Genomic DNA, 23668 nt, shown 5'->3' with positions numbered 1-23668 from the left:
TTCATATACATTTTACTTAATCTGGTCATGGATGACTTCCTTAATTTTCATTCACAGGAAGGGCATTACTGAGTTGAAGATTATAACCATAATACATATTGCCAATTAGCTTTAAAAATATTTTCAGATATTTGAGAATAATATTAATTATTTGAGAGAATATTAATATTAACAATAGTTTTCAAATGTGCTTTGAGTAAAAATGTTAGTATTAAAAAGATATGTAGGCCGGGCGCGGTGGCTCAAGCCTGTAATCCCAGCACTTTGGGAGGCCGAGGCGGGCGGATCACAAGGTCAGGAGATCGAGACCACAGTGAAACCCCGTCTCTACTAAAAATACAAAAAAAAAAAATTAGCCGGGCGCGGTGGCGGGCGCCTGTAGTCCTAGCTACTCAGGAGGCTGAGGCAGGAGAATGGCGTGAGCCCAGGAGGCGGAGCTTGCAGTGAGCCGAGATCACGCCACTGCACTCCAGCCTGGGCAACAGCGTGAGACTCCGTCTCAAAAAAAAAAAATAAATAAAAAATAAAAAAAAAAAAAAAAAAAAAAAAAAGATATGTATGATATAATGTAGATGTAAGGAGGGCTCAGAATACTGGAAAATGGTTTTATAACAAGAACTGATGTTCTTGTTTCTACTTCAATTTGACTGCCTTTTAAATCAGTGTTCCTTCAGCATCCCTATTTCAATTTATACCCTTCATAGGGATATCTGATGATTCATTAGAATATTCGGCTCTGACATGGAGATGTTTCATCATGCAATAAAATTGTACAAGCAAGGATATAACAGTGCCTTGGTTCTGAGTATGTGTGCTTGGCAGTCTTCTAGGAATTCTGCACAACTTGGCCAAATTTGCAAGAAAACTTGCAGAATTTGGACCTCTTTTTCCAGAAGAGCTCCCGAGTTTCTGGGGCCTAAAATATACTTCAAAATCTATTATTCTAGCGACTGATATGACATATTTTAAGGTGCAATATTTTAAATTCCTTTGGTGTTTTAGCACTAGTTATGCCCACAAGATAGAAATATATCACATGGATATCAGAGTGTGTATAGTGAGTAATGAGATCACATCCTTCTTACTTCAAGCAGGTTATGCTGCAGGTGGCCTTTATCTCAGTGTCTATGGAACTCCCTGATTGGAAGAGTTAAACAAGGCCACTGTCAGTATGATGGGGCAAATACCATCACATTTATGAGTTGATCATAGCACTGATTTTGGTGGTTGCCCCTCAGATACTTGTAATGTAAAAGAGTTTTCACAGCTATTTTTGGCTTCTTTAATATATGAAAGTTATCATATATTTATGACAGGATTCTGTGTTTGTCAATAATCATTTTGCATAAGTAATGCTTATACTTTATGAATTTTCATAAATTATTATACATATCAACTCTTCTCTATTTTTTCAGTTTTAAAATCCTAAGAGAGGGCATAAAGCTGTTTAACAGACTGAAGTGTTAATTGCAATACTCAAATCACAGAATTGGTAATACATACTAAACCCAGCCTCCACATGTTTGAAATTGAGAATAATAAACACCACAGGGCAGAACCCCTTCACGATTACATTAATTGATGACCAAGAGGAATATGTTAAGTCAGACATAAGAAGGAATTTCTGATTATAAGAGTTTCTAAAATATATTGCTAGCTATAAAAAAAAATCTGGCATTCCTTGTCTGCTAATGTAAATTAATTAGGAGTGATTTCTGTCACATGGTAAAGGCTGACCTTTTTGTGGCGAACAGTTGGACTTGCTTATCTCTTTAAACCTCTACCAACCCTGATTCTTACAACTGCTTGAGAGGGATGCCATCAGCCAAGAGCCAATCATAAGGGAACTTGGACAACTCTTCCTAAATGGGTCCTGACTGAAGCTAAAAAGATGATGTCTTGTTTTTAAACAACAAGATCGTGCTGTGTAAATTGTAGGAGATTGTAGTACCCTGGGGGCTAAACTGTCTATAATTCACAAAGAAAAAGTTAATCTGCAAAAAATGCAAAGCACAAGATAAAGAATTAACTTCTTTTTGTTATAGAAAAAAAAGTTGTAGCATTGAGATTAAAGACTAAGTCAGGAATATGTTTTTAAAATATGTAGTGATTTGATAGGTCTTTGATGATAGTGTAGTCTACAAGCCAATCACTAATACTGGCACTGTGAAGAATGGGCCACGTGTCAAACTGATGAACAAACTTTAAAACTTTCATTGTGTGTGTGGCTGTGTGTGTGCATGTGCACATGCAGCATTGTTATTCTGTTGTTATCATTTTATTCCAAAGGGCAAAAATTACAAAAATTTTACTATCTCCCGAAAGAAACACTTCTTTAAGATACTGGGTGATTTGAAATCTTTAAATTGAGCTTATATCTGAGCTCTGAAATCAGAGCTTCTGGCAAGTACTACAACCAGCTTTGTCTGTGTAAAGTCCTTGGCAGTGATAGACTAATGGCTCTCAAGAATGGCTTCACAGTATGATCACCCAGGAGCTTTCAAAAATTCTTATAGCCAAGCTGGGTGCGCTGTCTCATGCCAACACTTTGGGAGGCCAAGGCAGGAGGATTACTTGAGGTCAGAAGTTCCAGACCAACCTGGCCAATATGGTGAAACCACGTCTTTAATAAAATTACAAAAAAAAAAAAAAATAGCCGGGCATGGTGGCATGTGCCTGTAGTCCCAGCTACTCCAGAGGCTGAGGCAGGAGAATCACTTGAACCTGGGAGGCGGAGGTTGCAGTGAGCCAAGATCATTCCACTGCACTCCAGCCTGGGCAATGGAGCAAGACTCCATTTCAAAAAAAAAAAGAAAAGAAAAGAAACAACTTCTTGTACCCCAAAATAGTCAGAATATCTGGGGATGGCACCCAAGCATCAATATGTTTTTAAAGCTTTCCCAGGTAATCTCTACATGTAGCCAATTTGAAAACCACTGATAGAGACTGAGCCAAACTTCTGGGTCAGTTACACATTGAATGAAACATATTTTCTCTGCCAAGCCTACACCCAAGTCCTATTCCTGACTTAACAACTAAGAGCAGGTGGTTGGACACCAGTTGTCATTTGCCCTGTACCTTTTCTCATTTACTTAGTTTATATATATATCTTATCCAATTTGAGTGAGGAATTGGGTTAATTCTGGCAGCATGTAAGATGCTTGATATAAAGGATACGAAATACCATTTGAAAAAAAAATGGTATTTAAAAATTTCAAGTTAATTCTAACTGGGAAATGGCTTTACCCATTAATCTTTTTCTGTTTTTATTCCATTTTGGAATCTGGTGCTCAGCTAGTTGGTGAAATTGCTATTATTCTTGTTCTTAAAACATGTGGATTGTGATTATATATGTAAACCCTTGTTAAAAGCGACAAGGCCACCAGAAGATACTCTAGTGTAATTTCACCAAAGCAGCCCTGGCTGCCAAGAATGGGAGAGTCAGCCTTAGCTTTGCATATGTGTTAAAGGAAGGACATGCCCGCACCTGTCACTTGACAGGGTGGCCCCTCAAGGAAACTAGCAAACACCATTCTCTGCCACTTAGTTCTTGCGAGTGGTCAGAGGACAAAGAGGTTCACACCCTCAGCAGCCCTCGGCTGGCAGCACACAGCAGACACAGCTGAAAGGCTTGTCTATCATTGGAACAAGTGTCACTGGACTCCTGTCCCTCTCTATCTACTTGGATCCTCATTTCAAAAGATGCTTTTAGAAGCAGTCCTTTTACCAGGGGAGGAGAGGACATGAGGCTGAAAGCTGCTAATTGTCCGGGTGACTGAGCCAATTGAGGTGGAGCTCTTGAGAGACAGCAGTCCCGGTGCCCGGGAGTCACAGGAGCATGTGGAGGAGGATGCAGGGTCCACCAGGGCAAGCCCTGATGGGGCAGCCTCTGGTTTCACAGGCTTGTAAATCACAAGCATAATAATGAGTACCAAAAATTTAGTGAAATCTAAGTCCTCATCAACCATGGAGGCTGATGTTCCATTTCTCTGAACTTTGTCAAACCTAAATTTTTACATTTTTTTCTTTGACTTGCAACCGTAAGGTAACCCATGAAACATTTGTGTGTTTTTGCTTGAGTGAAATGAGTCAAAGCAGATTGAGAAGCAATTTATTTTTCAAAAGTAGTATTGGTAACACAGCATGCATACACATTATACACACATACATATATGGTGATTATTAGATCATGTAACAAATGCTTCCCCAGAAAAACTGCTGAGAACTCTGCTTTTAAGTACGCGTTAGATTAGAATAAAGCCCGTGTTAATAGAAAGAAAGCAACAGATTATATTTGTTAAACATTATAGTAGAACAATCACCATTGTGGCACATTTTTGTATACTGAATGACATTTTTGAACTTTTTGACTTAATCAGATTACTGGTCAGAAGTCATTACGCCTCACCTAAAAGAGAGTTGCTATAGTGGTGGAAATAAACAATAAATAAACTCAGTCAAAAAGTGGTAGAAATTGTCTTCCCCAAAATAAAAATTTTTAGGCAACTTCTTTTTTTTATAGTTTAAAATTCTGGTTACAAACCATTTATGTCATGTAAAAATATAAACAAAATGCAAATTACAAATAAAGATGTCTTTATTTGTTTTTTTTGTATGTGTTTGTTTATTTTTTGGGACAGAGTCTTGCTCTGTTGCCCAGGCTGGAGTACAGTGGTGTGATCTCGGCTCACTGTAACCTCCTAGGTTCAAGAGATTCTCCTGCCTCAGCCTTCTGAGTAGCTGGGATTACAGGCATGTGCCACCATGCCTGACTAATTTTTGTATTTTTAGTAGAGACGGGGTTTCCTCATGTTGCCCAGGCTGGTCTTGAACTCCCAGACTCAAGTGATGCACCTGCCTCGGCCTCCCAAAATGCTAGGATTCCACCACGCTTGGCCTCTTGTAATAAAGTTTTTGACTGCAGTTTTTTCTAATATCAAGGTAGTAATAACATGGCTTTGAATCCAACTATTTTTATTTTATTAAGTGTTGCTGATCCTTTCTATCACAATGCTCTGTACTCTGTGAAAAATGTCATTTTCAATTTTTAATGTAAGTTTAATCTCATTTTAAATGTATAAATGCCCACAAAGAAAAATTATTTTTCATAAAGCCAAAAGTCCCTTAATAATGTGAAATAACCTCAGTGTAATTTTCCATTTGGTTGAGTTAGTTTTTGCTCCTGGTATTCTTTCATTTTTTTTGAAATTGCTATTCTATTGATAAAACCTATTAACAAGTGTAACTGAGCATTTATGTGGTTATACCAGTTTAAGGTAGTTTAATCTATATGTTACTTTCCGCCATATGTTTTCCTGAAGCAGAAACTAGCGTGGCAGATGCAACGTTTCTCCAGTTGAGTAAAGAAAGTCCTGCCTTCTCTTAAATTTTAGGTCCCGTCAGTTACAGCAGAGGTGAGGAAAGTTTTTACATTAATATCTTTATATTTACCTAAGATTTGAAGGGCAAAGGAAATAGAAGCTATAAATCTGAGAAATCTCATGGTAATCACTTAAAACAAGTGAAAAACCAAGAAATCTGGACCCTAGAAAAAGTTTGCCATCTTTTTTTTTTTTTTTTTTTTTTTTTTTTTTTTTTTTTTTTTTTTTGAGACAGAGTCTCGCTCTGTCGCCCAGGCTGGAGTGCGCGATCTCGGCTCACTGCAAGCTCCGCCCCCCGGGTTCACGCCATTCTCCTGCCTCAGCCTCCCGAGTAGCTGGGACTACAGGCGCCCGCCACCACGCCCGGCTAATGTTTTATATTTTTAGTAGAGACGGGGTTTCACTGTGTTAGCCAGGATGGTCTCGATCTCCTGACCTCGTGATCCGCCCGCCTTGGCGTCCCAAAATGCTGGGATTACAGGCGTGAGCCACCGCGCCCGGCCAAGTTTGCCACTTTAAAGGGCGTCTCTCTAAGTGAGATGTCTACCATCTTCTAGAGACCATCTCTGACTAGAAAAAATAAGAAAATCTATTGGTGATATCAGTTATCATTGTTTTCCAGTGGCTGTATTACCTCATAAAAAGAAAATATCAAACTTCACAAAACTATCTCTAAATGGCATAGAATTCCCTTTGGTACAGAATTCCCTTTTAAAAATAATTGATTGTTTCCTGATACTACAGTAGTGTGTGTGTGCGTGTGTGTGTGTGTGTGTGTGTGATGAGAACACTTAAGAAATCTATTCTCTTAGCAAATTTCAAGTATACAATAAAGTTTAATACTGTAGTCTTCAAGCAAGCCATGATGTAAGCAGAAACTCTCTTCTTCTTTCTTATTAATCGTAACCACCACTTTTTAAGCCCTTACTTTCACAGTCATTACATAGATCACTTCTGGAATCCCTGTCAGGTAGGTGTTAATATCCCTTTTCATAGATGAAGGGACTGAGGCCCAGATGTTAAGGAAACTGCCCCGATACCACAGCTAGCAAGTACCACAGACAGATTTTAAATGCAGTTTGTCTGACACTGTGCTCTCAACCAGAATGCTATGCTGCTGAATGCTGCTATATTCCTCTGATGAGTGGCACTGCATGAGAGGAGAGACTGCAGAGCATGTTAAGTAAACAAGATTGGTGATGGTTGGTGTCAGCATACTCAATGAGGATGCTGAGAGCCCAGCATCCAGAGTCACAGATAGACACCTGGGTTCTGACCACTGTTCCTACCAAGCCTTACTGGTTGTTTGGCCTTGGACCAGTTGTTTAGCCTCTCTAGGCTCACTTTCTTCATCTGTTAAATAGAGACAATAAAAGGTCACACCTAATATTTTGCATGCACAATCACACATAAATATGAAGTGCTTTGTAAGCTGTTAACCATCATCTATTATACTAACATAAAAAGGAGGGGAGGAAGGAAACTATGCATGACTCACAAGCTCCAGTGACCACTGCTAGCAATACACCCTGGGGTTGAAACAGTCCCTCCTAAAGAGAATTGTGGTGGCTCACTTCCAATCCTAGCATTTTGGGAGGCTGAGGCAGGAAAATCGCTTAAGGCCAGGAGTTCAAGACCAGCCTTGTCAACGTAGCAACACCCCATCTCTACCAAAAACTTAAGCATTAGCCCGGTGTGATGGTACACACCTATAGTCTCAGCTACTGGGGAGGCTCAGGCGAGAGGATCCCTTTGAGCCCAGGAGTTCAAGGTCACAGTGAGCTATGATTTTGCCACCACACTCCAGCCTGGGTGACAGAGTCAGACCTCATCTCAAAAAAAATAAAAATAAATAAATAATAAGTAAAATAAAATGTGTCTGAATAACTTATGGAAAACTCATGATAGTGTTAGCATTCGCACCAAAATAATATGGCAATCCCATGGAAACAAAGTTATTGATGCATGTGGAGTGGCTTTCTTTACCTCAGAAAGATAAACCTAGGATATATGTTTTATTTAAATGTGTTACTAGAGAAAAACAACATCTTTTGACAGCATCAACTTTTGACATTAATTATAGGGTATTGCTGCCCACCTCACTCTGCAGAGCCCCCAGCTCTGGAGTTTCTCGAAGCACATGACTAACGATGACTAAGCACAAAGCAGCCAACCCCTAAGAACTACAGCAACCTTTCAGCAGCATTTCCTTGCTTTCATAGTAGTTTTTCTCAACCTGGATATTATAGTAACGTCGGCCTTTTTTGTGTTTATTTTGGAACACGGTTTGTGTCAATCTGCCACAGAGTTAATAAATTGTAGGATTTGCAAAGGAAATATACTGGGACTGAAAAGTAAGAAGGCACATATTTTTGCCCACTAGCAACTATGGCTCACAGCACAGATTTAGAATGTCGGTTGGGAGGGAGGCAATTGGGTAAAGCTGCTATGAAATTAATATGTAATGGATATTACAGAGAGTATATTTCTCAAGAAATTAATATTATTATTATTATTTTGAAAAGCAGATCAGGCCAGGCGTGGTTGCTCACACCTATAATCCCAGCAATTTGGGAGGCCAAGCCAGGAGGACCATTTGAGGTCAGGAGTTCAAGACCAGCCTGGCTGACATGGTGAAACCCTGCCTCTATTAAAAATATAAAAATTAGCCGGGCGTGGTGGTAGGTGCCCATAATCCCAGCTACTTGCGAGGCTGAGGCAGGAGAATCACTTGAACCCTGGAAGCAGAGGTTGCAGTGAGCTGAGATCATGCCACGCCACTGCACTCGAGCCTGGGTGACAGAGTCAGATTCCATCTCAAAAAATAAAAAGCAGATCAGTAAAACGTGCCATGAAATCAGAGAAGAGAGAAGTTTAAAAGATTTTAAAGTTAAATAACAGCAACAGTAGATGGTAGACATTATCAGTGAAATGTGCTGAAGATCAGGTGCAAGAACATGTAAGTGGAGCCGCTCATAGTGGCTCATGCCTGTAATCCCACCACTTTGGGAGGCCTAGGCCGGCAGATCATGAAGTCAAGAGATCAAGACCATCCTGGCCAATATGGTGAAACCCCATCTCTACTAAAAATACAAAAATTAGCTGGGTGTGGGGGTGCACACCTGTAGTCCCACCTACTCAGGAGGCTGAGGTAGGAGAATCACTTGAACCTGGGAGGCAGAGGGTGCAGTGAGCTGAAATCATGCCACTGCACTCCAACCTGGTGACAGAGCAAGAGTCCATCTCAAAAAAAAAAAAAAAAAAAAAAAAAAAAGAATATATAATTGAAAAAGCCCCAACTACCTATCTCTCAAACCGCAGGCTACAATAGACCCTCCTTCTATCACCTTTATTCAATATTTTATATAAAGTCTAAATATCTAAGCAAATTTGCTCTTTGGTTTGTGTCTACCTTTCTATGACCAACTTTGGAAGTTTGTTTATGTAGCATAAGGCTTTTAACAGACTTCTTTCATCTTTGCACTTTTATAAGTATATACATAAATTTATTTTATATAGTATATAATATTTATATGCAATAAGTATGTACAACAAATATGTTGTCAATTTCTACAATACATTTTAAGGTATTTGTTGATAGTAGTCATCAACTGATATTTAATTTTAAAGTCTATAATTATGTTGAACTATTACAAATCAAAGTGCCCAGAACTGAGGACATAATCCAAAGTGTTTTAAAAACTAGATCATTGTCTAGAAATTAAAATTATCTTTGTACCTTTCAGTCAAATATGTTTTGAAAAATAAGATGCTATTTATCAAGACCATTTTATAATGTGTTATGAGAAAAGCTTTTTCTAAATCACGTAAGTTTCTATCCAGCATGACCTTGTGGTTCCAGCTGACAATCCATACAGTCAAAGTTGCACTCAGGAATTACCATCAGAAGGGAGGTCAAATTGGAATCCTTTATCTAAAGAATTTACATTTTACTCTATCTATATATGTCATATACACCTTAAAGTTCATCTATTCACTCACTTAAAATATTATGCAATTCCTCAGTCCTCAACTTCAACTTACAGAAAATCTATTAAAAATATCAACTAGTTTAAGATAAAATATGTGCTAATTACTCTATCATACCTCTAGGTAGCAGGATAACAAAAAAAAGAGAATGTCAATGAATATGATCTAAACTAATTCCATCATTGCTAGCAGTTGAAATAATTTAATCTAATTATAGAACTAAATCCAGTAAACTGAAGCTTAACACAAAAATAAAGCATTATTTAAAAATATCTTACAGTTTTATATATGGCCACAAAAATTCTTGTGGAAAGAGTGTTTCTTTTAAACATGCAAATATTGAAGAATGTGACTTTCTCTTTAAGAATAGCTAAATTGGCCAGGTGCGGTGGCTCACACCTGTAATCCCAGCACTTTGGGAGGCCAAGCAGGTCAAGAGATTGAGACCATCCTGGCCAACATAGTGAAACCCTATCTCTACTAAAAATAATAATAATAATACAAAAATTAGCTGGGTATTGTGATACGCACCTATAGTCCCAGCTACTCGGGAGGCTGAGGCAGGAGAATCGCTTGAACCCAGGAGGCGGAGGTTGCAGTGAGCCGAGATCACGCCACAGCACTCCAGCCTGGTGACAGAGTGAGACTCCATCTCAAAAAAAAAAAAAAATCCCCTGCATTGACTTGCACCTGTAATCCCAGCACTTTGGGAGGCTGAGGCCGGTGGATCACCTGAAGTAAGGAGTGCTCAATCAGCCTGGCCAACATAGTGAAACCCCATCTCTAATAAAAATACAAAAATTAGCCAGGCATAATAGTGCACGCCTGTAATCCCAGCTACTCGGGAGGCTGAGGCAGTAGAATTGTTTGAATCCGGGAGACGGAGGTTGCAATGAGTCGAGATCGTGCCACTGCACTCCAGCCTGGGTGACTGAAGGACTGTGTCTTTTAAAAAAAAGAAGCTAAATTATTTGCTTTTAGGTTGGTGCAAGAGTAATTATGATTTCTGCCACACTATTTGGTCCTGATAAGCTGTTTCTAAACCACCCTCTTATTCTAACCTGACTTTGATCCAAACAGATCACAAACTTTCATAAAATGGCGTCTGTCCTCAGGCTTTTCTAGATAGGGAAACATGACTGATAAGAAACCTTAGCCCACAGTTTCAAAGTGTTCAGAAGAATTCCTTTAAGAAAAAAATGAATTGTGTGTGTGAGTGAAAAAATGCTTAAGATTGTGGTGAGGGGAGGGGAAAGTGCTAGTCTTAAGAGGATAGAAATAACGAAATTTAATTCCCATTAGATTCTTAGGCTTTCTAGGAAAGACGTGGTGATGAGGCTCCCGTAACCGCAAATATCTTTCTGGATGGCTGTGAACACATATGTTCAGGAAAAGTGAAACAAAACTTGAACCAACATCCCTCCACACACAGGTCACCAAACATCTGTCATAAGTTATCAATTACTACTCTAGACTGGACTCAAGCCTGTGACCCGAGGTTGAAAAAGTCCCATAGTTCATTCTCTTACCCTGTCCGTGATTTTTCTATGTATCACCTTTAAAGCTTCTGTTTAAATCTCCAGGGATTTGGAAGATCAGTTGACTCCGTGACGTTAATAATGTATTTACACCCGAGGTGTCTGTGTGCCTCACCCTGGGGCTGATCTTATGCTTGCTGCACCAAAACGCTTTACCCTGTCATTGACATAGTTCTTTAATTGCATAAATGCTTTAATTGCAAACTACAGACAATGTCTCCTTGTCCAAGGAGAGTGTTTTATTTTCCTTAAGATTTTGACTTTGATTAAATGTTAATACATCTAAGAGTTCTGGGCAAATAAACAAACAAACAGGCAAACAAAAACCGAAAACCCTTCTGGGCATGTCTAGGGGAGCTTTTTCCCTTGAGAAGAATTAGTTATTGGAGGGACTACTAAATAAAACTTAGGTGACAGCATCAATTGTCAGAGCCTTTGATCTCTAATGGGTTGCATTCCTGTAATATTCCACCTCAGTTGGATGTGTGAGAACTAACCATGGCAAAGCCATATCACTCACTTGCTGACCATATGATATCAGTTTTGCCACACAGTGATGGCATCATCTCTTCTGGGATAATGATGACCTCACTTATGAAATCAAAGGACTAGGCTAAATAATACCTTAGGTCAGCCAGGCGTGGTGGCTCACACCTGTAATCCCAGTGCTTTGGGAGACTGAGGCAGGTGGATTACAAGATCAGGAGTTGGAGACCAGCCTGGCCAACATAGTGAAACTTTGTCTCTACTAAAAATGCAAAAAATTAGCTGAGCGTGGTGATGGGTACCTGTAATCCCAGCTACTCAGGAGGCTGAGGCAGAAGAATCAGTTGAACCCAGGAGACAGAGATTGCAGTGAGCCAAGATCACACCATTGCACTCCAGCCCGGGCAACAGTGCAAGACTTCGTCGCAAAATTAATTAATTAATTAATTAAAAATAAACTAATAATAATAATACCTTAGGTCCTTTCTTGCTCTACAATTCTGAGGAATGGAAAGTAGTGCAAATCTCCAAGAGAATTATGGAAAAGATAAGGGTTCCGTGTGATCAGGCATTGGATGACTCCTTGCTGGTCCTGGCTCAGAAATTGTGGGGCATACTTTGCTTTCTTTTGATTATTTTTCCCTTTGTAGTAATACGGAAACCCAGTCAGCATCTCCCAATGCAGGGTTTGGGTGGGTACCTTGCCTCATTGACCAATAGGTGCATCGTCCTTCTGTACGATCATCATTGCTCTGTTTAAAAGTTTAAAAGCTGCAGTAACTCAACATGTAGTGAGGTTTCAGGTTTTAGTTAATGACAAGATAATGTCTTGAATGTGCAGGAAAACAGGGAAGTAAATTTTCAAACCTTGATCAAGGTGAAGATATACCATGACCTCGAAATGGACAGTACTTGGGGTGGTGAGGGAGAAGCCCAGCCTGGAACTCAGAGAAGGAAAAGGAAAGTAGTTGTAGGTGATAAGATTGCAGAGTTGAGCATCCTGTGTTGGTGGGAGCACGAAGTGTACAGGATCTGCTATGATCTTTGGCTTCTATACTGAGTGAGATGGGGAAGCATTGGAGAGTTTTGAACTGGAGTGATATGATCTGACTTAAACTTTTTAATTTTTATTATTTTTTAATTTTTATTTTATTTATTTAGTTTTTTGAGATGGAGTCTTGCTCTGTCGCCCATGCTGGAGTGCAGTGGTGCAATCTCGACTTCTACAACCTCTGCCTCCTGAGTTCAAGCGATTCTCCTGCCTCAGCCTCCCAAGTAGCTGGGATTACAGGCACCTGCTACTACGCCCAGCTATTTTTTGTATTTTTAGTAGAGACAGGGTTTCATCATATTGGCCAGGCTGGTCTCGAATTCCTGACCTCAGGTGATTCGCCCACCTCGGCCTCCCAAAGTGCTGGAATTGCAGGAGTGAGCCACCACGCGGGGCCCCGGCCCAAACTTCTTAAACATGATCTATAGCGGCCACGCTGAGAGTAGACTTGGAGAGGCAAGGGTGGAAGCGCAGATGTAGGGTAGAATACTGACTTCTAGTACTGGCTCTGCTATGAACGTTCTTTGTGCCTGTAAGCCAGTCATTTCATCACAGGAGCCTCAATTTTTACCTGTAAAATGAGAGGATCATTAATATCTGAGGTTCCTTTCATTTCTACCTTTCACTGGGTCAATACTTGGAAGAATATTGCAAATTTTTTCTATTAAACATAAGCATTTTTACACATGGTGTTTCCAAAATTTATACCTTCTTTCTCATAGTTTTAAAGTGCAAATTTTGAAACTCAGTACTTTAGCAACACAGGATATTTCATGGGTTCTGGTGAAAGGTTGTAAATTACAGGAAAATATCAATTGTGGTAATGTAATGAAGAAGGCTCACTCTACGCCAGTTGTAATTGCTAATTCATGAAAATGGTAACCACAATTAAAGACTGTTTGAATGATACACACACACACACGTGTTCCTCCTAGGAAATGCACATTTAAAGGGGTAAAGGGGGGAAAATATGATTAAAGCATAACTATACTTGGGTTTAGCATATAAAAGGTCAAAATCCAGGTATCTTGAAGTCAGAGAGGATTAAAATGAAAATGGAACATAAAAACATAGGCCTCTAATACGGGGATATGGAAAGCTTGTTGTAGGGAATTTCTAACTTTTTAAATTGTAAAATAATTGACCTTACTAATAAAGTACCTGTAATTCATTCTCAAAAGTAGAATAATCCCAAATATCCATAATGGGTTTCTTTGTTGTAGATGAGTAAATAACCTCATCTAACAAATCATTCTTTCAGGCTGTATGTTAAGCTGGCAAAGAACTGTCCCCTTTCCTACCTGCATCTGAATCTACAGAAGTTAATTTTGTTGTGGATAGAGTAAATTAGATGTGAAAAATTGAAAAGGGAAAGAGGTTAATGCTTGATCATCTTACTTGCACATGCAAGGATTGAAGGGCTCTGTTTCCTTGAGAGAATTCCCATGATGCCAATTAACCTAACTTATTCCAAAACAATTCTCTGTTTGGAAAGAATAATTTTCATTGTGGGTGTTCCTTGAAATTGTATGCCCCATCCCCTGTTATTACTGAGATGTGTGCTGTGCAATTGAAAGTACCAGCCTCGTTTCCATACACTGTATGGATTAGAGCTGTATCCCACACACGGTGTCAAATAATGTTTTAATTTTGTCCAATGAACACATATTTTAACTTCTAGCAATTTTTTAAAATGTGCGAAGGCCATCTCTGCCTAATATTAAACCCAGTATCTTATGTCAAAAACTAAAAGCAGGAGACTTGTTTTAATCAGGAAATAGCTTTTCTTGTCATTTATTTTTTAAGTGAACTTCCTTGGTTGGATTTAAATGGCATCTTCATTTTTTAAAATAGTATAATGCATTTTTCCTCCACTGTGGGAATAAACTGAACTAGAAAAGTTTGAAAAGGATATAACTAACTTTTGGTAAATGTATTATCCTTTTTTTTAGACTGCGTTCTCTATTTGGATTGCTGGAGTAAAAAAAATGAATAAATCAATTAACCAATATGCATTCTGAAATTTAATTTGGTGAATTGACTATATGTGCTTTTCATCAGGTACACACCTTTTTAAGTCTGAAACCACCACACACAAAGAATTTAATTCTGACAGACATTTGTTCTCAGCATAAATACTTTAGGGCCAATAGTTGTCCCCACTTAATCATGCTTCTTAAAAGTGAATTCCAGAAGACTTGAGGCCCCAAATGACCCCTGGTAAGGTGAGTTGTCAGTAAATTACTTTTATGATGTGCCCTGGGGAAGTAGGTCTGCTAGAAACTTGGTAGGGAACTGGCCCCCTTTGCCTGTAGGGGGATGACCTTTAACTTCATCTAACCTTTGTGTTTCTAATTCTAAATTTCAGGGAGGCAGTTAGTCACATGTTGGATATCATTTTAAAAGAGTCTCTCCTGCACTCAGAAGACAGTGTTAACCACAAATTTGTTGTTTAACCTCTAAATGAAGCATCCTATAAGCATTTTATTTCTATACTTTAATTTTAAATACCATTTAATGAATTGAAGTAGAAAAGAGTTCCAAATGGATTCATAGTTAAATTATGACTGCCTTAGATGAAATTTAGGAAACACTGCAGAACATTTAATCTCTCTAATTTTGCTAATTTGAACTTACTGTGGGGCTTGAAAATGCATATGAACAGTTAGAGATGAATGAAGATGTTACATCAGAATACAATTAATTTTTCACAAAATATTTAGTTATTGAAGACAAATCTTGCTAACTTTGTTGTCTTCATTATGAGAAAGTTTTTATGGTGCTTTTTGGGAATAATAAATACATTGAAATTTTCAAACATAGGAATTTAGATTCAGTTTTGGACTAAAAAAATCTTATTTGTCTATACTAAACTGAAATCATTGGGAAATAATTTTTGTTCACAGGACATAAAATACACAGAGATTATTAATTTCTCATTGGTTTTGGCTGACATTTGATAGGGCAGTATTTTTAATTCCTTCCTAAACAAAAATAGTTCGTGGCTCAGTTTTTTTTAAATATAATTGTACTATTAGATTAAAAAATATTTACATATATATATACATATATGTGTATATATATGCATAAAACACTGTATTGTTCAATGAAATATTACTAAAAACAATAAGCTTTTCTAAAAAATTACACACCTAATTTTTAACCAGAGAATGTTTAGGTATATGAGTACATAGACTAAATGTAGAATATTTCCATAATCTCTTTGGTTTATATTTCAGTTTATAGCATAAGCAAAGCCAGGCAGTCTAAACTTTGCATTTGATATCAATCCTTTGGAGGAGATCAACAAAAGCAGTCATAGGAGCCATTAGTATAACTTCAGTAATTTTTCAGTGGGGAAAGAAAGAGATCATCAAAATTCTTTCCTATAAACCAAAGGTTCTGGCTCAAGAGTGTATGTAAACAAGATGTATGTTTTAAATACAGCTTAAATGCCACCCAGGAGAGAAATTCAATGGTGAAAGAGTTGTCAACAGACTGAGGGCAATCTTTAAATGATGGGCAAAATATTAAATTAATGACACTAATGTTGGGAATACACAGTCATGTGCTTCCAAGAAATTCAGCACAAAATGTCCCCTTTTCCCCCACCCTAAATTGTTTATATTTGGATCCAGAGAGATAGTAAGGCAAAAGATTTTACTTGAGAACATGGCAACCAAACTCAGAATTTTGAAACAAATTTGAAAATAAAGTTAGAATAAAATGTTATTTTAATCCTGCCGAAAGCATTTGTTCGTCATCATGTACATTTCTACTTAGATATGGTTAGGAGCAGGGTTTTTTAAGTTATTGCTTGTGTGTTTGTTTTTGTTTTGTCAAAAATTTTGCATGAAAGTAAATTTATGGTCGTAACCATTACAGCATGTCCCACATTATCATTCTCTGGAGACTTGCTATTTAGTTTCCATTCAGCCTGGACCAAAAGACACACTCATAATATGTTCTATGTAATGAACAGGGCCCATCTCTGGAGTCATCTCTGAAGCCCAACCCAAAACACAGGACCTAGAATGTGGAAGGTAGTTTCCCCACAGGAATATCAGTGTGCTTTGATCAGAGGAAGGTAAATGGGTGGTGGTCAGGAAAAGCAACAAGGATATGAAGAACTCAAATATCATGAAGGAGAGGAAATAGAAGCAGAGAAACTATAAATAACCTGATGTATGCCTTAAGGAAAGTATAACCAAAGTCTTGGAGATGCCAGAGTAAAGAACAGGTGAACAGGTAATTCCATCCTTCTGAGGATGTCTGTGTCTCACACAGGAATGATTCTTAAAGGATATGGGCATTGCCTTTCATGCAAGAAACATGATTAAGTGATTGAGATGAGGCTAAACATGTAAACTGAGACCAGAGAGGGTACCTATAAAGCATCTTATATGTTCAGCTAGGGACTCTGTGTCTCTTCTGTGGTAGACAGCAAGGGAAGTTATGGCCAGCCTCCCAGTGATGTGTTAGGTCTCTGTGCAACCAGTTGGCTTAAGACAAATGTTACCTTAGCTACTGTGACTGCCACCCTTGTACAGGATTTGGGAGCTTCTCCCTGTTTGGGGGACAAGACGGCTTAAAAACTGAGTCTCAAAAGAATTGAAAAGTGAATGCGAGGGAAGAAGACTTTAGGAAAAACAGAAACTCAACTCAGATGCACTTCGTCAAAAACCAAAACAATTTTACTTTCCCCTGTGTTGGCTTCATTTTTTCACAGGCTTTCTCTTCGTGGCACAGATTGTAGCAGCTCTAGACTTACATCCTACCAGCTTAGCAAATCCAGGAGAAGGAGGGCTGCTTTTCCCTGAGTCTCAACAGCAGTCTCATAACAGATGCCACTGGCTTGGACCCTCCACCCATCCTGGGGCCACTCATGGTCCCAGAACTTCTCTGGAGCCAAGGACAGAGTCCAAAGCACTCAGCCACAAGTGTGGAAAGGGTACCACCCCCAGGGGAAATGGAGGTGTTGTTAGTAGAGAAAGGAGTGGACCCTGGGCAGCAATAACAACAGACATTTACTGCTTACAGAACAAATAAGAACACTCAGAGTCAGAGTCCAGACTGTTAATATTCAATCCTGTCTGACTTTCTCCCTGTGCTTCTTAGTACTAGGCTTTCCTCTGTTAGGGACATTGAAGGTTTATAAAGCAACCCAACTAAGGCTTTCACTTGGTAGAGTGTGCCTAATTAGGCGGTATTTTCTTAATGTTCATATAATATTTGTTTCTTGCTTACTTATATCTACTTACTTTTATAAGACATGTAGACCCAGAGAGGTACCCACATTTGAGGTAGCAATGAAATATGTCCAGGAAGCCTTACTGGAATGCCAGAAGCAATGGAGTCAAAAAGACTGACTTAGTAACTTCTAAGTTGCAGAAAATGGCTCATCTCCCAAAAAAGGAGTAGATGAATCCTTGTAGGAATCACATCTATACAACCTATAGTCCCATCCTTACTTTAAAAGGCTTTTGTAAAATTTCTATTTGATTTCTGTCCATTAATCATATTTATTAGGGAATCACTGTAATTTGCATCAAAATCTATAAGAATAACAGAAGTATATCAGGAACTGCCTCCAAAATGCTTATATAGAGATTATGAAACATCTGCTGATGAGGTTTTGTACTTTGGTAACATAATTTTGAAATGTTTTGTACCCTATGGCTCTAAAGTTCACATCTTCTTTCCAGTGGTGTTGAGTTCCATTATGTGCAATTTAATTAACTTTTGTAGACAAGTATGACTTTTTCATTATTATTAAACTTTAAGTTCTGGGATGCGTGTGCAGAACATGCAGGTTTGTTACATAGGTATACATGTGCCGTGGTGGTTTACTGCACCTATCAACCCGTCATCTACATTAGGTATTTCTCCTAATGCTGTCCCTCCCCTAGCCCCCCATCCTTCTGACAGGCCTCGGTGTGTGATGTTCCCCTCCCTGTGTCCAGGTGTTCTCATTGTTCAACTCCCACTTATGAGTGAGAAAATGCAGTGTTTGGTTTTCTGTTCCTGTGTTAGTTTGCTGAGAATGATGGTTTCCAGCTTCATCCATGTCCCTGCAAAGGACATGAACTCATCCTTTTTTATGGCTACATAGTATTCCATGGTGTATATATGTCACATTTTCTTTATCCAGTCTATCACTGGTGGGCATTTGGGTTGGTTCTTTGCTATTGTGAACAGTGCTGCAATAAGCATACATGTGCATGTGTCTTTATAGTAGCCTGATTTATAATCCTTTGGGTATATACCCAGTAATGGGATTGCTGGGTCAAATGGTATTTCTGGTTCTAGATCTTTGAGGAATTGCCACACTGTCTTCCACAATGGTTGAACTAATTTACACTTCCAACAGTGTAAGAGTATTCCTATTTCTCCACATCCTCTCCAGCATCTGTTGTTTCCTGACTTTTTAATGATCTCTTTTCTAACTGGCCTGAGATGTTATCTCATTGTGGTTTTGATTTGCATTTCTCTAATGACCAGTGATCATTGGTTTTTTTTTTTTTTTTTTTTTCTGTTTGTTGGCCGCATAAATGTCTTCTTTTGAGAAGTGTCTGTTCATATCATTTGCCCACTTTTTGACGGGGCTGTTTTTCTCTTGTAAATTTGTTTCAGTGTTTTGTAGATTCTGGATATTAGCCCTTTGTCAGATGGATAGATTGCAGAAATTTTCTCCCATTCTGTAGGTTGCCTGTTTTCTCTGATGATAGTTTCTTTTGTTGTGCAGAAGCTCTTTAGTTTAATTAGATCCCATTTGTCGATTTGGGCTTTTTTTGCCATTGCTTTTGGTGTTTCAGTCATGAGGTCTTTGCCCATGCCTATGTCCTGAGTGGTATTGCCTAGATTTTCTTCTAGGGTTTTTATGGTTTTAGGTCTTATGTTTAAGTTTTAAATCCATCTTGAGTTAATTTTTGTATAAAGTGTAAGGAAGGAGTCCAGTTTCAGTTTTCTGTATATGGCTAGCCAGTTTTCCCAACTCCATTTATTAATTAGGGAGTCCTTTCCCTGTTGCTTGCTTTTGTCAGGTTTGTCAAAGATCAGATGGTTGTAGATGTGTGGCGTTATTTCTGAGGCCTCTGTTCTGTTCTGTATGACATATTTTAATTTGTCTTTAGTCATAATAGCATGATTAACATGCTGTAGACTACTTAAAATGTAATATTGTCAGTATTTCTTTATACTTTGAAATATGCAGGACATTTCCGAACATTCTCATGAATCTATTAATGTGCCTTTGCTATTTAATATGCATATTAAAATCTGTTCCTGTTTATTCACTTAAATGAAAGCAAGAGAAAGTTTAAAAAGCACAAACTCTGACTCTGTTGGAGAATGTGTGTGCTTTTATCTCTAGCAATTTGGAAAGACTTTAAATTAGTCATTTGTTTTCTCATTGACAGTCTTTGTTACATTTAAACATGTTCATGAAATTAATGCTAACTATATACAATAAGCATTCAAAAATAAAAAGTCAATTTCTTTTTAATGGAAAAAACTTGTTTATGTCTTATATGTCTGAGTTTTAAGTAGGAGTAGTTTTATGTAATTATATGACACGATTTTACTTTTTTCTAACTAAAAACATGCTTATGTGCTGACTGTGCTTTACTAAAAAAACCTTCTTGTTTTCTATTGTCTGCCACATCCATTCTAAAATCAATGTTTAATTTACTTATGTAGAAAGTTTAAATAACATTTCTGCTTTATTTCACCACTTTAACCCCTTGTCATGCTGTTCATTCTGTCATTCATTCAAGTGATGGGAAGACATTTTTCTTTAAGACAAGGTTTTTACCCATGGCGCAACCCATAGAGGATTGTTACCAGAAGACAGTTACAAAGCTACTTTCTGTTTGATCAAAAAACGGACAGATTTGTGGAAATCAGCTCAGAATAATAATCTGTTTTCCAAGATCTCTATGTAGGGACTTAGTAAATGTCTTCCCTGTACCTTGTAGATCTGCAGAAATAATATGGTTCAGCTCTACATCAGAGCTATGACTATATGTTTGCCATTCATTGATGGATTCATTCATTCATTGAGAGAATGATTATTGGACTTCTTCTAAATGAAACAGAAGAACTAGAAAAAAATCCAGAAATTCTATTTTTGCATGTTGATGAATTACAATAAACCAATTGTAAACATTCAGATAGAGATTTATGGTATTAGAAAGAGAGAAAGATAGAAGAAATGAGGGCTTTTGGACTTGTGTCCAGGATTACTGTCTAAGCAGGTTCAAATGTCTTCCCATTTACTTGTTTTCTGTCAGGATATTAATGCAGTCTCATTGTTCCCAGTATTGACCTGCAAAATACTAAAATGCAGAAAATTTCTATTTATCTCTACCAAAGAATAGGAATTTCTCATTAACCGAATATTTTGATTGACTAATAATTTAAAAGATACATGGTAAAAATGACCAATTTTCAAAGAATGTACATAAAGGTATCATGAAAAATGTGAAAACAGCTTATTCTTATATGTAAAATATGAAATACTGTCATATTCAGGTCATCTTTACAAATATATCAGGTTTACCACCTTTCACTTTCTTTATGTGAAACCCACTGAGACTAGATAGGTATTAGAATTCAGGGACCTTCAGATGTATATTAAGTCAATATGGTTCATATATTATACATTAATCTAACTGCAGAAAAACATCTGAATATATAAAGACTATGAATTGTTTCACAACCATTCTGGTCTAGTTTTGCTGGAAAATAAGTATGCACTAAACTTATATAAAAGCTTTTGCTTTTGCTCTTTAGAGTTTTTTGGACTTCAAAAGTCTATCAGATCGCAAAGTTGTTTTTTTGTTTGTTTGTTTGTTTGTTTGTTTGAGACAGAGTGTCTCGCTCCATCACCCAGGCTGGAATGCAGTGGCGTAATTTCGGCTCACTGCTCCACCTCCTGGGTCAAGCAATACTCCTGCCTCAGCCTCCTGAGTACCTGGGACTACAGGTGCAGGACACCACACACAGCTAATTTTTGTATTTTTAATAGAGCTGGGGTTTCATCTTGTTGGCCAGGATGGTCTTCATCTCCTGACCTCATGATCCACCCGCCTCAGCCTCCCAATGTGTTGAGATTACAGGCAGGAGCCACTGCATCCGGCCCCCAGATTGCAGACTTCTTATTTCACAGCAGCATGCTTTAGCATCTCATTTATCTGGCAATTATATTTCATCATCACCTTCGGGGGACAGAATTGGGAAGGTAAAATGAAGCAAAACTGGCTTCTGAGCATCAAGGAAAATAGCTGTGGGTCACGTGCTTTAGTTATAAAATTATAAAACTTTTGGAATTGGAAGGAACCTTTGGAATCATGCCACCTAGCTCTTTCATTCTACAGTTGAGGAAACTAAAGCATGGGGAGACAAAATTGTTAGTTTGAGGTTGGCTAGCCAAACAGCCATACTCATGTTGAATTATTTGTAAAATTAATCTTCATTGTTTAACAAGGCTAATGTTTTGCTGTAAGCTTTCCCAGAACGTTCATGTTTCTGAGTGATAGTGATTAGAACAGCAGATTAGAAATATGGGGGACATAGAAGGCACTCTAGAGACTAATTTACTGAGAAGTGGAACTGAGAAGCAGAGGAGGAAGCAGCAGGTTTGCAGGACAGCAAAAACTTCTCAACGTACTCTAAAAGTTAGACAGCAGGAGTAATAGATTGCTTTAGGGATGACAATGCCTGCTGGTTGTTCAGGTGCTCTTAACCAAAGGAAATGCAGTGTTTTCCCATGAAAACAAAGTGAAGGGCCACATGGCACCACGTTTTGACAAATCCGTTCACCCTGGGTTAGATTTATTTCTTTCAAAACACCACCAAATATCAAAGTAAAAAAAGAGTATTTCAGGGGACTGGAATATATGGGAAATCTCTATCTCTGTTCAATTTTCCTGTAAACTTGAAATTTTCCTAAAAATAAATCTATTAAAACAGACAGAAAGAGAGAGAGAGAGATTGCATTCACTTCTCATTGATATTTCAATTAATGGAATTTCTTAACAGACACCTTTCGGAAGAGAGACTGAAACAGCAGCTTTACTGCTATTGACTATTAGTTATTTTTAAGAAAACACCATCTCTATGTGTGAAACAAAATACAGATGAGACCATTTTCTAAAAGGTTCACACTAAGACTCTAAGAACAAGTTAAAACTGTATTTACATAGGCAAGGATGTTTAAAATATGTTTTTCAAAGATCATCGGCCAAACTTTTATTAGCTTAATCTCTGTTAAAGTGCAAATATTACTGAGAAAGCTGACTGTTATCCTTACCAGTCTTTTTAGTTTAATGAGAGCAAATTTCAGTTCTTGTCTCAAATGCAGATTCTGATAAAATAAAACTTGGATATATTTGATTTAGAGAGGAAGAAAAAGATTTAAGCAAAGAGAGAAAGAAAGGCAAAACCTGAGAGGATTTGGACACAGAAAACAAGTCTCTGGTTTTATAATCTTGCCCACATTAAAGTAGTAACTTCTAGAATAAAGCTCCATTGTCAGGTCATAGGATTTTACATTCTTGTCCAGTAATTTCCAAACATTATTAGTTTGCTTAGATTGTTGACATGTAATTAATAATTAATGTTTCTTGTTTTCTATCTAAAATAAAGAAGCTTGGATCAGATTGAACAGAAATAAAATATCTTCTTAATCTCAGTCCTCCCTTGGGATAAACACAGAGCTAAGCTATTCACTTTAGTCTTCATTTTTAAATAAGAAATAAAGAATAAGTTGGTATTTTATGAGGAGTTTCTGAATATAAAAGTTGAGCTATAGTTAAAAAAAATTGTGGCTAATTACAACATTTCCTTTTGTTTTAGGAATGTTAAGGAGTTAACAAAAGACCACTGTGTTTACAATAGTTGGTTCTTGGAAATTAAATTTAAGATAATAGTCAAATAATGTAAATTTAATTGAATTTAAAACATGATAAATTATTGTACACCAACTGCTTCCACATATGTGGACATTATTTAGCTTTTGGGCCAGAGTAAAGTGTACTTAAGACATGCTATATGGTAATGATTTAGATTTAGGCTTGACAATCTACGGATTGAATCTGGCCCGTAGCCTGTTTTTGTAAATAAAGTTTTACTGGAACACAGCCACATCATTTGTTTATGTATTCTCTGTGGCTACTTCTGTGCTACAACAGCAAGGTTTGAGTAGTTGCCAGAGAGATTCC

The 23668-nt window shown here is 37.7% G+C and overlaps 1 protein-coding gene across 3 annotated transcripts in view; it reads left to right on the top strand.

The window, feature by feature from the left end:
* The window catches only part of HHIP (hedgehog interacting protein), a 99947-nt gene that overhangs the window by 14838 nt on the left and 61441 nt on the right, over positions 1 to 23668 (top strand). The window lies entirely within an intron of this gene.

Source organism: Macaca thibetana, chromosome 5 (assembly GCF_024542745.1).
Source record: "Macaca thibetana thibetana isolate TM-01 chromosome 5, ASM2454274v1, whole genome shotgun sequence".
Lineage (NCBI taxonomy): Eukaryota > Metazoa > Chordata > Mammalia > Primates > Cercopithecidae > Macaca > Macaca thibetana.
The sequence above is the reverse complement of the archived record's forward strand: the minus strand, read 5'-3'. Positions and strand labels throughout refer to the sequence as shown.